Genomic DNA, 11,281 nt, shown 5'->3' on the forward strand with positions numbered 1-11,281 from the left:
TTATTAACTTTTTGATTTTTTTAATAATTTTTTTAACTTTTTAACTAAAACAATCACTTGTCAAACGAAAGCTAAAAAAATAATCTCTTCCCAAACAAATTATGTGAGTTGATTTTTTAACTTTTAACTTTTTAATTATTTTATTTTGAGATTAAAAATTTTTATTTGCAATAAATTTTTTTAACTTTTTGACTTGGAAATAATGTGTCCATAATTGAAATTATGAAAATGCCCTTGCCCAACAAATTTATATCTTTTACAATTTTTTTGTTTTTGTTTTTTTTTTTTTTTTTTCTGTTGTCCCTATTTGGTGAATTTCCGACCCAGCTCGTTGTCCATTGAACAGTAAGCTCAAACCAATTTCCAATATTCCACGCCATTTTGATTGTGCATTTCCGACAATATTTTTTGACATAGGTAAGTTCATAAAGACTGTAGACCACTATGAACAACCAAAGTCTATCACTTAGGGTCTAATGCTGTGAAAACCTACATTTTATTATTTTTAAAAGAAGATAAATAAATTAATTAATTAATTTTATCCAGAGTCTATCTGAAATATGTATTAGTATAAAAGTTAGTTTTAAATTAATTCAATTCAATCACTAACAAAGGCATTATTAAGAATAATAATTTTGTGAGTGTTCAATATTTGTTGGTTATAAATTATTTTAATTAGGATTCAATATAATAATTATTCTTACTAAATACCTTAATTAAAAATCTTAGTATATCAATTTTCAGAAACTCACACAAATACAAATACAAAAAAAAAAAAAAAAAAAAAAAAGAGGGAATCAAACCTTTGCAAAAATTTGGTGGATGCTTTCCACGTGTTGATTTGCATGCTTGTTTAGGGAAGAAGAGCTAATGATGCTCTTGGAATTGAGAGAAAGAAAACTTAGAATGAAGAGAAAGAAAGAAAGAGAGAGAGAGAGAGAGAGAGAGAGATTTGTGCAACAAGCATTGTATATATATATGCATGCAAGTCTTCATTGTCTATAGGGTGCATGCAAGCATTCGGAGAGGAAAAAAAAAAAAAAAAGAGAGAAATCCCTGACGCAACCAAGCTTAGTGATATGAAAGGAAGAAGAGTAGGAGATTAAGGAAGCCAAAATTCTCAACCATTTTGTCACCCTACAACTAAGTAAGAAAAAACCTTCTCAACCCTCTCATTTCTTTTTATTAGTGAAACTTTCAGATTACTTCCTTGTGATTAAAATGACTACTCATAAATAGAAATTTTATATGTATGTGTAGGAAAACTGTGTTGAGAATAATCTGTTTTGAATCTACCAGCATGTTTATCCGAATTTTTAGATAATTTTACACTCAAAATTTTCGAGATGATTTCTTCTACAAAATTATTGATAATGACGTCTAGTTTATCCAGAAATTTTTGGAAACAATTTTTGAGCTTTCTACGAATTTATACAAATTTTTAACTAAATCTGAAACTGTGTTGAGAATAATCTGTTTTAAATCTGCCAGCATGTTTACCCGAATTTTTAGATAACTTTACACTCAAAATTTCGAGATGATTTCTTCTACAAAATTATTGATAATGACGTCTAGTTTATCCAGAAATTTTTGGAAACAATTTTTGAGCTTTCTACGAATTTACACAAATTTTTAACTAAATCTGAAACTATGTTGAGAATGATCTGTTTTGAATCTGCCAGCATGTTTACCCGAATTTTTAGATAATTTTACACTCAAAATTTCGAGATGATTTCTTCTACAAAATTATTGATAATGACGTCTAGTTTATCCAGAAATTTTTGGAAACAATTTTTAAGCTTTCTACGAATTTATACAAATTTTTAACTAAATCTGAAACTGTATTGAGAATAATCTGTTTTGAATCTGCCAGCATGTTTACCCGAATTTTTAGATAATTTTACACTCAAAATTTCGAGATGATTTCTTCTACAAAATTATTGATGATGATGTCTAATTTATCTAGAAATTTTTGGAAACAATTTTTGAGCTTTCTACGAATTTATACAAATTTCTAACTAAATCTGAAACTATGAGACAGATTTTACCATGTATTTGAAAATTTATTTAAAATTCTATACTAAGCCAAATCTGGTAATTTCTAACTAAAAGATGAAATTTGAGAAGTCTAGTTTCATGATAAATTTTTAGATTATGGGTTTGATCTATAAATTTAAGCACGGAATTAATGTAAGGAAATGTGACAAATCTGTGTCATAAACACTTTTGGAATTTGTTTAGAATTATTTATAAGTTATTTTTGAAAAATGCTTTCTGAAAAATAACCATAACATGTTTATTGAGTATCCTGTAGGTTGATATGAATTTTAGAGTTGTATAAGTAATGTATTTATAATTTTATTTGCAAGATATATACTTTGAAAATTTTTCTGGACAGAATAAAATCACCACTTTAATATTATGCTAGTCTAATTTTGTAAATCAAAAATTTGTGCATGTGTGTATTTAGGGTTTAATTCTTGTATCTAAGTTATTATTTCATACCATGGTTTAAATAAATTGTTTATTTAAATTCTGTACTTTTATTTAGTATTGTGTGACACATGCAATATTTTATGATTGGGAATTTTAATGAGTTGGTATAACATTACTTGTGATTAAAAATTTGGAATTATTTGTGATTAATATCAAAATTAACTGAAATGATTAACGGCATATACAAAGTTAACAATTGACGGTTAATACCAGTTGTTCGGGGCAAGTCTTGGTTTAAAGACTGTACGGGATTAAGAGTTGACGGTTAACACCGGTTGTTCAGGGTGAGCCCTGGTTTTGAGAATTCTCACGTAAATTGTGTTGCGGAACTCTAAGATGGCAAGGGACTTATTTGACCCATTTTCGGTATTCGGTTTTGGAATAAGGGTGGATGTGCAGGTGGCATACAGGGAGGTTACTTACCCCTGGCAGACCGTTTCCTTGGGGCAAACCACGGATACCACTACTTGGGTATATAACTCCGAATGTGGGCATCCCTGGTAGTTACGGTTGGTAACACTTAAATATTTGACCAAGGGAGAGTTTCAAATTAACCGTTGCTATGCTTAGTGGTTGGTAAGTTAAATCTCTTTGGTGAGATTTCAAGTGTCACCTAATTTATAAAATTACTGAAATTATTCTAATGGTTGTAAATTCTGTGTATAATTATATTGTTATCTCATGTTTAGAATATTATTATTTTTCTCTTAAAAAGAATGGTAGGTTGGTTACGTTTTCTTACTGTGTTGCAAAACTCATGGCATATATTTTGTTGCCCTGGCGTTTCATGCCAGATTATGTTGAAGAAGGGACTGAGGCTGAAATTGGAGCTGCTGCCAATATCGAACCTTGGCTGACTTAGAGTCAAGATTTTATCGAAATAAAATCCTGTTATCCCTTGTATTAGGATTTAACTATGTTGTGACGTTGGGTGTGAATTTGTAGTTTTATTTTGTTGTTGGACTTTGACTATGTAAGAACTTAAAAGTTCCTAATTAGTAGTTAAAACTTTATCTAGCAAGTTATCGTTATTTAAATCTTATGACGTTTCAAAAAAAAAAAATTTTGGGGCGTCACAAATGCATAATTCAACTAATGAAGCTCAGCATGGCTGGAACTCAATATGGCATTAAGAACCAATGATACTTAGACACGTGGCAGGTAAAGGACAAGCCACATAAGCAGACAAAAATCTTGCAAAGTTATTGCACTGTACATCAGCCATTAATGAAGCCCCTTACAACATTTATTGCGATAATCCCTTCCCGTCAAGACAGAACAGCCTCACCATGAACAAGGCAAGCAAGAGCATAGACTTTCGGCCAAGATAGCAGGTCAGAAAGGACAACGAAATAATTACCAGAGGATAGAAGTAGACGTTGAAGACAAGAAGAAGGTTAAGCTTTCTATCTTTAATCTATCTCTACAACCCACATCTCTTTCTAACTTGCTCGTCGGAGGGTTCGCTGGAGGACTCCCCGTTCCCCGTTGAACTCTTGTGCAAGTCTTCTAGTGGGCTTGGTACTTCGAGCACCGGTTAGAGGAGTGTGGATCGATCCGACCCATTCCACCATGAACACGCTGTATCATCAGTTAGTGCCGTCTGTGAGAATCCTTTACTTCATGCGCCAGTTGTGTTCATTGCCGTCGGAGACCCTTTCCCAATAACCCCTTCCTGCCACCCACCAAGGTGGATGGTCATGACTAGATCCATGGCTTCTCACCACAATGTTCCCGACCACCAAGCCAACCCTTCCAATCCAAACAACCCACCGCAGTATTTTACCGAGCTCACCAACAGCATTAACCGCCTTGCCGAGCAAAACCAAGCGTTGATTAATGCTCTACTCCAAATAAACCTTCCCATGCCTCCTCCACCACCTCCAGATATTCCACCCAACCAAGAAAGAGCCCCGAGCCATACTATCCAGCAGCCCTATCCACCTAACTTGGAAAGCTTGTGACCCCCTCCCCCAGATGTGAACCCTCCACCTCGGGCCTCTCATCCATCGGTCCCGGTACCAACCCTCGAAGGAGAGGCCAGTAGCGTCCAACCTCCGCTGCCTTCTGGTGGTAACAACATACCTCTCTGGGATGCAGAACTCCGAGCCATGAAGCTCTAGCTCCAAGGACTCATACAGAACATACCGAATAAACCATCCACCACAGCCAACTCACCATTCGTTGCCTCCATCCGGGACAAACATCTACCGCCTAAGTTCAAAATGCCCACCATCGACTCTTTTGACAGTACAACGGACCCAGTCGATCACTTGGAGACCTACAGAACCCTCATGATCCTCCATGCATTCCCTGATGAAATCATGTGTCGGGCTTTCCCCGTAACACTCAAGGGATCGGCTCGACTCTGGTTTAGTCAACTGCCAGCAGACTCTGTTTCCACTGTCCAGCACCTCAGTGACCCCTTTCTCAGCCATTTCATTGGAGCCCAGCCCCAGCGGCGTCCGACAACCCAACTCCTCAACATCCGTCAGACCGAGGGGGAGTCGCTGCGCAGCTTTGTCACCCGCTTCAACATCGAAGCCCTGCAGGTAGCGGAAAACGATGACAAGGTCATCCTCACGACGTTCATGGACGGCCTACGATCATCTGATTTCCTTTTCTCCCTCTCCAAAAACCCTCCGACCTCCATGGCAACCCTACTCTCCAAAGCCCAAAAATACATGAATGCCGAAGATTTCCTAGCCGCCCGCCAAGAGCTTACAGCCAAAAACTCGACCCCCAGAGAGAAGAGAAAGGACGCAGAAACCAGAAACACCCAGTACAATAACTAAACACCTCAGTATACCGACCGACCACCCCGAGCCGACCGGTCGACACCAACCTGACCGCCCGGCCGGTTCGAACGATACACACCCCTCAACTCCCCCATGGAACAAGTCTTGAACCAGATTCAACGAGATTACCCCATAAAATGGCCCCAACCATCACGATCTCCTTCCAACCGGCAAGACCAGTCCAAATACTGCGGCTTTCATCAGGACCATGGCCACAACATGGAGGAGTGTGTTAACCTCAAAGACCAGGTCGAGGGCTTGATACGCCAGGGGCGTCTCAGTCAATTCACGGAAGCCCACCCTCAGCAGAGGTAAAGGACTGAGCCTATTAGAAACAACCACCGGCGTATCCCTCCCCAGCAACCCGCACAACCTAATCAAGGACATGATCGTCCTCCACAGTAACCCCGGGCACAAGGGAACCCCGCCCCCCTGTTAGAGAGATCAGAGTTATTGTAGGTGGGCCTGTTTGTGGAGGACCATCCCGCTCAGCTCAATGGGCAGAACTCAGAAAAATAAGGTAGGGCTCAGACAAAGAAGTTGCCGCATTGGACCGACCATCCAAACAGCCCAATCAATGGACGGAGCCTATCACCTTTACGGACGCTGACTGCACAGGCATCCGCTACCCCCATGACGATCCTCTCATCATTTCTTCCCTCCTCTCCAATTACAAAGTCAGACGGGTTCTCGTCGACAACGGCAGTTCTTCAGACATCATCTTCCTAAATGCCTTCCGCCAACTCAAGATTAGGGAAGAAAGTCTGTCCCCTTTCCAAACCCCATTGGTCGGTTTTACTGGGAATCGGGTGACCTCCATCGGCTCCATCGATCTTCCCATCACAGTCGGAGAATACCTACTGCAGACCACCAAGTTGCTCACCTTCTTAGTCGTCAACTGTCCTTCTGCTTACAACATCATCCTCGGCTGCACTGCCCTAAATGCTTTCCAAGTTATCACATCTACTTTTCATCTTGCTGTCAAATTCCCCACCGACCTTGGGGTCGGCACAGTGATGGGCGAGTAGACCATGGCCAGGGAATGTTACGTCGCTTCACTTAAAGAGGTCAAGCTAAAGGAGGCTATGATCATTGAAGGGCTCGACGTCAGGGATGAGGATGAGCTGGTCAGAAGGGAACCAGTGGAAGAGCTTCTTGAGGTCCCCATTGATCCCACCAACACGACAAAAACTGCCAAGATCAGCAGCCAACGATCCTCTCAGGCCAAGGCCGACCTTACTGCCCTCCTGATTGAGCACAACGATGTATTCGCCTGGACTCACTCTGACATGCCGGGTATCGAACCCTCCTTCATCACCCATCGTCTAAGCATTGAGCCCCATTTCCGATCCTTCTGCCAGAAGCAGCGCATTTTTCACCCAGAGCGCAACACTCTCATCACTTCTGAAGTAGATAAGCTCTTTGAGGCACAGTTTATCAAAAATGTGGACTACCCCAGGTGGCTGTCAAATGTGGTCCTGGTCCGTAAAAATAAAAGTAAATGGCGACTCTGTGTCGACTACTCAGACCTTAACCGAGCATGCCACAAAGACAGTTATCCCTTTCCTCGCATAGCTCTTCCTGTTAACGCCACGGCCGGCCATCAAATGCTCAGTTTCATGGATGCTTTCTCTGGCTACAACCAAATCCTGATGCACCCGTCTGACCGGGAGCACACCTCATTCATCACGACCGGGGAACCTACCATTATCGTGTCATGCCGTTTAGGTTGAAAAATGCCGGGGCCACTTACCAACGGTTGGTCAACGCTGTCTTTCATCACCAGATAGGGTGGAACATGGAAGTATACGTCGACGACATGCTAGTCAAGAGAAAACTTTCCACTTATCATCTAACTGATCTGCGAGAGACCTTTGGCACCCTACGAAAGTATCAAATGAAACTCAATCCAGAGAAATGCGCCGTCGGTGTAGGATCTGGGAAGTTCTTGGGTTTTATGGTCAGTCAGCGAGGCATCGTAGCTAACCCCGAAAAGATCAAGGCCTTGATAGAAATGTAGTCGCCCAGAACGGTTAAGGAGGTTCAGAGGCTTACTGGCAGAGTCGCCGCCCTCAACCGCTTCATTTTCCGCGCAACGGACAAGTGCCTCCCCTTCTTCAAAGTTCTTCGGCAAACTTTTGAGTGGACGGTAGAATTCGAAGAGGCCTTTCAGCAGTTGAAGCAGTGCATGGCCAACCCCCCTTACTCTCTCAAGCAATCACGGGTGAACCCCTTTTTCCTCTACTTAGTCGTGTCAAACACCGCAGTCAGTCCAGCACTCATTATGGAAGACAACTCTGTCCAACAACTAGTCTATTACATCAGTCGGGCTCTCAAGGGAGCAGAACAGAATTACCCATTGCTTGAAAAAATGGCCTTAGCCTTGGTCATAGCCTCAAGACGACTCCGACCTTACTTCCAGGCCCACCCCATTGTCGTTCTCACTGACCAACCATTGAAGAAAATAATACAACAACCAGAGTTGTCCGTCTGACTTATGCAATGTTCAGTCGAGCTTAGCCAATTTGACATCTCCTACCGACCTCGAACGGCGATCAAGGCGTAGGCCGTCGCCGACTTCATCCTGGAGTTCACTAACCCCACTCCAATCACGGCTCCCCCGCCATCCCATACTGAGGCAGAAGACCCCCACTCTTGGACCTTCAACGTCGACGGATCATCCCGCAAAGAAGGCAGTGGGGCTGGCCTCATCCTCACCGCTCCCGAGGGTGGTTATTTCAAGTGTGCTCTCCGTTTCTTGTTCGACGCAAGCAATAATGAGGCTGAATATGAGGCACTCATCGCAGGTCTCCGCCTCGCTAGAGACATTGGTGTCAACCATATCCAAGTGTTTAGCAATTCCCAGCTCATTGTCAGACAAATCACGGGAGAATTCGATGCCAAGGAAGACACAATGCGGGCATACAGAGATATTGCACTCCCCCTTGCTCGTCTCTTCAATAATTTCCACATCAAGCACATTCCTCGGACGGAAAATGCCAAGGCAGATGAAATGGCTCAGTTAGCTTCTGCCGACCAGTCAGACCTCAGCCATGGTGTCCGCCTCGAATATCTGGCTCACCCTGCCATTTCCCCGAACCAGCAGCAAGTCCACTTCCTCCAAAATGAACCTATTCCATGGGCAGCCGACATCTTTCTATTTTTGGCAAGGGGGGAACTGCCAAGCGACAAGCACCAGGCCGCCAAAGTCAGGGCCCGGTCGTCCAACTACATTCTTATCAGTGGTCTCTTGTACAAACGTGATTTTTCAGGCCATACCTGAGATGCCTCAATCCTGATCAAGTGACCTACGTGATGAAAGAAGTCCATGAGGGTGTATGTGGCAATCATTCGGGTGCCAGGTCACTAGCCCACAAAATACTCCGCACTGGTTACTTCTGGCCTACTCTCAACTAAGATGCCGCTGAATTCGTGCTTAAATGTGATAAGTGCCAACGCTTTGCCAACATCCCTCATGCTCCTCTTATAAAGTTGATCACACTTTGCAGCCCTTACCCATTCGCCAAATGGGGGATCGACCTAGTTGGCCCATTGCCCATTGGCCGAGGCCAAACCAAATTCGCAATTGTCGCCATTGATTACTTCACTAAATGGGTAGAGGCGGAACCCCTTGCCACAATTACCGAGCGAAACACCACCAGATTCATCTGGCAATCGATTGTGTGCCGATTTGGCATCCCTCAAGCCATTGTCTCTGACAACGGCAAACAATTTGACAATGCTAACTTTAGGAAATTCTGTGCTGAACTTCAAATCCAACCATGTTTCTCTTCCCCAGGTCATCCCCAAGCCAATGGCCAAGTTCAGGTTACCAACCGTTCTCTTCTAAAGATCATCAAAACTAAGCTGGAAGCTGCTAAGAGACTCTGGGCTGAGGAATTACCAAATGTACTCTGGGCGTACCGTACTACAGCCCGAACCTCTACTAGGGAGACCCCCTTTCGCTTAATATACGGCGCTGAGGCGGTCATCCTAGTGGAAATCGGTCTGCCTACCCCGAGGGTTCTGCATCCAAATCCAGAACTCACTGAAGAACTGCGTTGAGCCAACCTAGACCTGATTGAAGAGCTCCGAGAGACCACTGCTGTCAAACAGGCCTCATATCAACAGAAAATGAGAACTCACTACAACCCCAAAGGTTGACCGAGGGAGTTCACCGTGGGAGACCTTGTTTTGCGCAAAGCAACTCTTGCCACCAAAAATCCGGCTGAGGGCAAGTTGGCAGCCAAGTGGGAGGGACCTTACGTCGTTAAGGCCAGACCCCATCCGGACACTTACCAACTTCAGGACATGGAAGGTCGAGATCTCCCCCATCCGTGGAACGCTGAGCACTTGAAGCGTCATTTTCAATGAAGCCCTATTTTTGTATTGATCAGTTGCTGTATTTTCTTTTTGACAATCTACGCACTTGAATGTTCTTATTCTCTTCTCATATGGTGTAAATTTATGATCAAATGGGCTACGCTTTACATGACAACAATCTTATATCTCAGTTATCTGTGTGGTATTTCAATAACGCCCTGATTGCAACCTCAGCCAGACTGAGCATGAAAAACCTCAGCTAGACTGAGCACGAAGAGCTCAGCCAGACTGAGTTGCTCAAAGCCTCAGCCAGACTGAGCACGAAGAGCTCAGCCAGACTGAGTTCCTTAAAGCCTCAGCCAGACTGAGCATGAAAAGCCTCAGCCAGACTGAGCACGAAGAGCTCAGCCAGACTAAGTTACTTAAAACCTCAGCCAGACTGAGCACGAAGAGCTCCGCCAGTCTGAGTTACTTACAGCCTCAGTCAGACTGAACATGCGGAGCTCAGCCAGGTTGAGTTACTTGAATAGTCAGCCAGACCAAGTTAATCATGGCTCAACCCGAACTGAGCACGAATGAAGAGCTCGACCAGGGCCATTCTTGCAACTTCATGATTGAGGCATAGTTGCCATACTTAGTCAAATTTCAGGTCCATGTTTTTACGCCTTTTTAACATTCTTTACATTTTTTAAACACTCTTACAACATGCATTAAAACTTCACATTTTAAGACCTTTACATTTCAACGTTCTTATGGTTAACATTCTTTGCATCATAATTTTCTCACAAGCTAGTTTGGCTCCCTACTTCTTAATTTTCACTGCGATTTATACACAAGCCTTATTTGAATAACCATTCTTATTCTTTTCAAATTTACAAAAATAAAGGCCACAGTGTGACAAACACCACTCAGAATTTTATTTATTCACAAACTTATACATAAGTTTACTACAGAAGTTACACGCCAAAAAAAAAAAAAAACCCACAAACAAAACAACAAGAAAAATCTCATTTACAAACAAAGTGCAAAAATTTTACGTTCATCATTCTTCCTCGCTCGAAGCAAGGTCTTCTTCGTTAACACCTTCGTCTAAGGGGCTCTGGGCCACATCGTCTTCATCTATTCTAACAGTGTTGAAGTCCAAGTCTGGAAACAGCTCTTTTGCTTTGCGTTTAAACATCTTCCAACCGCTGTCCCAAAACTCAGCCATCTCATGTTTGTAGAAGTCCGACCGCTGGAAGCTCTAGATCACTTATTCTTCACTCCTACTCCCAGCGGCCGCTCCCGACGGGCCAACTCCCCATGACCCCTCTCTTGCCAAGTTGTTGGTGATTGCGACATCGATAGCCATCTGGAAGGCAGCGAACACCTTGAACTGGTCTACTGTTGCGACACATAAGTCGGGGTACGTTGCCCTCTTAGAGGCTAACTTGGTCTTTTCTTCCTCCGAAGCCTTCTGCAACCTCGCCTTCTCCTCCATTGACTTGGCACGCTCGTCTGCCAACATTCTCTCCAACTTAGTGATTTTCAGATCCGCTTCTTCTTTTTCTTTGATCAATTGAGCACGAAGATCTTCGTTGCAGATCATGGCCTCATCCCACCGTTTGTGGCGATGGTGCAGGCTTTCTGGGCCTCTTCTCGCTTCTTCTGCTCGCTCCAAAATT

The sequence above is a fragment of the Camellia sinensis genome, chromosome 6 (assembly GCF_055761805.1).
Source record: "Camellia sinensis isolate YWXY chromosome 6, ASM5576180v1, whole genome shotgun sequence".
Taxonomy (NCBI): Eukaryota; Viridiplantae; Streptophyta; class Magnoliopsida; order Ericales; family Theaceae; genus Camellia; species Camellia sinensis.